Below are 5,238 nucleotides of genomic sequence, written 5' to 3'. Positions count from 1 at the left end.
TTATATATAAAGTACATCTTAGTAATAATAGTACAGACACTTGAGATGAAAACATTAAGTATAGCATATATGTTATTCAGAGTAAAATTTTTTTCTATTGCTTTTATTGGAATTTCATAAAATATCTTTACAAAAACAAACGAACACATAGGTACTCTATTCATGTTCTCTTGCCTTCCTCGGATCACAGTCTCATCTAGGGAAGATAATATCATTGAGAGCTTTGATTAATTTTGTGCTGATATAGTGCCTCCTACAAATACTACCCTCTGCCACCCATGTCTGAATGGCACATTAACTCCATAGCAATTTGAGACTTGGACATGTTAGGTAGTTAAGAACCTTGTGAGTAATCCTCAAACAATGAAAGACAAAAACTGATGGAAAAAATGCATTAACTTCTGGCCTTGGAAGATGGCTTCCATGGAGGTCCTGGTGCAGCTAAGCCTCCATTGTTTGTAGCAGTGAGCTCAGTAACATGCTCTTATATTGACTTGTCCTCCTTCCCATTCTTCATTTTTTCTGCTACTTCACCCCTGCTCCCTAGAATCAAACTTTCAAATAAACTACCTGCACACAAGTCTTTACCTCAGGCTCTGCTTCCAATAAAACCCAAACTAAGACAACTGGCTTTAATTTGAAACAATGTAACAAAATATGAGAGGCCAAATTGATTCACAAAAGTATTCTAGTGACATCAGTGAAAATATCAAGTGTTGACTTAAAAAAGATGTACAACGTGAGAGTTGTGAATTAAGTTGTATTTGGATCCAAATGAGGACTGGTGCCTGGGAGACAGCACCTCAGATAGCTCTGAGGAACTGCTCCAAAGAGGCTGTGAGGAAATGGTGAATATATGTGATTTTGGTGAAGGGGGAGTTCAATGTAATCAAGCAGTTATCTTACAAAAGGTTTTCTGCTAGTCACAAGGAGCTGATGTCACCATGAAGGGATTTAGTGCTTTTCTAGATATGAGGAGATGCAAGGATTGGGCTCATGAAATCAGTTCCTGAAACTATCTAACTGTTTAAAGACCTGTTTCACCAGTTTTTCTAGAGCACAAAGTGCCTCGTTCCTATTTGGCACCCTGAACTCCCTTCAAGACATGTCAAAGGTCAACAGCTACAGCAGCACATGATTTAATTTCTGCAGAGGCAGATGGTTAATGCCCTTAGCAAGTGCCACTTTGTAGTTGACACAAGTAAAGACCTCTGAAAATTCTCTCCTCCATAAAAGCAACAAGAGTATTGGCCAAAACTGTCAGATTCAATTTTTTCAAATCAAAATTAACCAAAGACTTGTAGAAATCTAGGGAGTGTGTATTCAAGAAGAACAGCTAAATCTTGATAAGATCAGTGAGCTCTGTGACACTTGGACTTGCTTTATTTTCATTTTTCCCTCCACTAATCCATGATAATTTTAAAAGCCAAGAATCTGCATTCATAGTGAAAATCAGCTGCCTGGAAGCCACTGAAAGGGGAACAACATGACTGAAGGTCTTTCAAATTCCATTCCCAGGAAAATGTCATTATTTGACCTGATTCCTTGGAAGACCCCACTAGCAAGATTGGCTTTATGGTACCTGACTCAGCGTTTGCTCATTGCAGAGTAGGCTTCATCCTGCGGTGTTTGTTGAAAACAATCAGAAGCAATTGTTGAACAAATCAGCTGCCCATGGTAGTGGATGATGGTTGAGAAAAACAATAAGCTAATCATAAAACGTGAAAGGAAAACATGGAGAATGAGATGTCCATAGATCACTGAAAATCTCCGGCACATTCCTAGGAATCTAGGAGGTCACTCATTCATTGGGCTGTGAACATGACTGAAGCTGTACAAATAGTGAAGAAAGACCTGGGAAAACCTTAAATTCTCACATGTGTCAGACATGACACCCTGCACAAGCAGGAAGTGAAGGCTAAGGTAGAGTTGTCAACGTCATAGCTAAGTGTTGAAGACACGTTCCGTGATACAAAGAGCCCCTCATGAAACACAGAGAGACTGACTGGTTCTAAAAATCTAAGGAAGTTATCTGCTGAATTACTATCTGACCACAGAGCTTACTGAACAGAGACCTCAGTGGCTACTTATGACAAAGAATACAACTTTACAAAATTAGTTAGGAAAAGTTATTAAAGAAGCAGGCAACAACAAACAGCAATAACAAATGCTGGGAAGAATCTGACTTTTGAGTTTTTGTGTTATATTAAATGTCTGGCTTTCAGCAAAAAGTCAAGAAATATGCAAATAAACAACAGAGTGTGGCACATACACTGGGAGGGAAAAAAGCAACCAATTGAAACTGTTCCTGAGAAAGCTCAGATGTTGGACTAAGTGGACAAATATTTTATATTAACTATTTTAATTATATTAAAGAAACTAAGAGAAACCATGCCCAAAACACCAAAGTATGAGAATGTCTCACCAAATCCAGAATATCAATTAAAATAGAAAAAAAATATTTTTTAAGAACCAAATAAAAATTCTAGAGTTGAGAAATACAATAACTGAAATTAAAAATTTACTACAAGTGCTCAATACCAAATTCAGGCAGACAGAAGAAAGAATTAGTAACCTTGAAGACAGGTTAATCAATATGATCCAATCAGAAGAATAGATACTTAAGAATGAAGAAAAGTGAACAGACCTCAGACCTGAAGACATGACTGAGCATGCCACCATATGTTTAAAAGGAATCCTAGAAAGAAGAGAGAGAGAACAACACAGAAAAAAATATTTGAAGAAATAATTTCCCAAACTTCTCAAATTGATGAAAAACATTCATCTATACATCTCAACCAAGAACCTCAATGAAATCCAAGAAGGATAAACTTAAAGAGGTCCACAGCTTAGACATACATCAGAAGTTAAAGACAAAGGAAGAATCTTGAAAGTAGAAACAGAGAAGTAAATCTTCATACAGGGGGACTCTCAAACACCTTAACAGTTAATTTCTCATCAGAAATCATGAAGGTAGGAAAACAGTGGGATGACATTCAAAGTGCTGAAAGAAAGAAACTGTCGTGCTAACTTTGGCAGCACATATACTAAAATTGGAATGATACAGAGAAGATTAGAATGGTCCCTGCGCAAGGATGACACGCAAATTCGTGAAGCGGTCCATATTTTTTATACCATGCTCATGGATCGGAAGAATCAATATAGTGAAAATGAGTATACTACCCAAAGCAATTTACAAATTCAATGCAATCCCTGTCAAGCTACCAGCCACATTTTTCACAGAAATAGAACAAATAATTTCAAGACTTGTATGGAAATACAAAAAACCTCGAATAGCCAAAGCAATCTTGAGAAAGAAGAATGGAACTGGAGGAATCAACTTGCCTGACTTCAGGCTCTACTACAAAGCCACAGTCATCAAGACAGTATGGTACTGGCACAAAGACAGACACATAGATCAATGGAACAAAATAGAAAGCCCAGACATAAATCCACACACATATGGACACCTTATCTTTGACAAAGGAGGCAAGAATATACAATGGAGTAAAGACAATCTCTTTAACAAGTGGTGCTGGGAAAACTGGTCAACCACTTGTAAAAGAATGAAACTAGATCACTTTCTAACACCACACACAAAAATAAACTCAAAATGGATTAAAGATCTAAATGTAAGATCAGAACCTATAAAACTCCTAGAGGAGAACATAGGCAAAACACTCTCAGACATAAATCACAGCAGGATCTTCTATGATCCACCTCCCAGAATTCTGGAAATAAAAGCAAAAATAAACAAATGGGATCTAATTAAAATTAAAAGCTTCTGCACAACAAAGGAAAACATAAGCAAGGTGAAAAGACAGCCTTCTGAATGGGAGAAAATAATAGCAAATGAAGCAACTGACAAACAACTAATCTCAAAAATATACAAGCAACTTCTGCAGCTCAATTCCAGAAAAATAAACGACCCAATCAAAAAATGGGCCAAAGAGCTAAATAGACATTTCTCCAAAGAAGACATACGGATGGCTAACAAACACATGAAAAGATGCTCAACATCACTCATTATTAGAGAAATGCAAATCAAAACCACAATGAGGTACCACTTCACACCAGTCAGAATGGCTGTGATCCAAAAATCTGCAAGCAATAAATGCTGGAGAGGGTGTGGAGAAAAGGGAACCCTCCTACACTGTTGGTGGGAATGCAAACTAATACAGCCACTATGGAGAACAGTGTGGAGATTCCTTAAAAAATTGCAAATAGAACTACCTTATGACCCAGCAATCCCCCTGCTGGGCATACACACCGAGGAAACCAGAATTGAAAGAGACACATGTACCCCAATGTTCATCGCAGCACTGTTTATAATAGCCAGGACATGGAAACAACCTAGATGTCCATCAGCAGATGAATGGATAAGAAAGCTGTGGTACATATACACAATGGAGTATTACTCAGCCATTAAAAAGAATTCATTTGAATCAGTTCTGATGAGATGGATGAAACTGGAGCCGATTATTCAGAGTGAAGTAAGCCAGAAAGAAAAACACCAATACTGTATACTAATACATATATATGGAATTTAGGAAGATGGCAATGACGACCCTGTATGCAAGACAGCAAAAAAGACACAGATGTGTATAACGGACTTTTGGACTCAGAGGGAGAGGGAGAGGGTGGGATGATTTGGGAGAATGGCATTCTAACATGTATACTATCATGTAAGAATTAAATCGCCAGTCTATGTCTGACACAGGATACAGCATGCTTGGGGCTGGTGCATGGGAATGACCCAGAGAGATGTTATGGGGAGGCAGGTGGGAGGGGGGTTCATGTTTGGGAATGCATGTAAGAATTAAAGATTTTAAAATTTAAAAAATAAAAAATAAAAAAAAAGAAAGAAACTGTCAATAAACAATTATATATCTAGTAAGTGAAAATATTAGTTTCTCAGTCGTGTCTGACTCTTTGCAACCCCATGGACTGTAGTCTGCCAGGCTCCTCTGTCCATGGAATTCTCCAGGCAAGAATGCTGGAGTGGGTTGCCATTCCCTTTTCCAGGGGATCTTTCCAACCCAGGGATCAAACCCAGGTCTCCTGCATTGCAGGCAGATTCTTTACAGTCTGAGCCAACAGGGAAGCCTAGTATAAACTCTTCACTCAAAAATGAAGTAGAAATTAAGACATTCAGAGATAAACAAAATTTGAGAGAATTTGTTGCTAGCAACCTGATCTGCAAGAAATCAAAAAGAAATTAGCCCTTCAGGCTAAAAT

At 37.8% G+C, this 5,238-nt stretch overlaps 1 non-coding gene across 1 annotated transcript; it reads left to right on the top strand.

Annotated features, from left to right (window-relative positions):
- The first annotated feature begins 3,023 nt into the window (after window positions 1-3,023).
- On the top strand, window positions 3,024-3,130 carry LOC114115134 (U6 spliceosomal RNA). Its single transcript, XR_003589617.1, has one exon. It is a non-coding gene; the product is annotated as a U6 spliceosomal RNA (small nuclear RNA).
- Window positions 3,131-5,238: the final 2,108 nt, after the last annotated feature.

Source organism: Ovis aries, chromosome 5 (genome assembly GCF_016772045.2).
Source record: "Ovis aries strain OAR_USU_Benz2616 breed Rambouillet chromosome 5, ARS-UI_Ramb_v3.0, whole genome shotgun sequence".
In the NCBI taxonomy this organism is placed as follows: Eukaryota; Metazoa; Chordata; class Mammalia; order Artiodactyla; family Bovidae; genus Ovis; species Ovis aries.
This window is presented reverse-complemented; position numbering and strand designations above follow the sequence as displayed.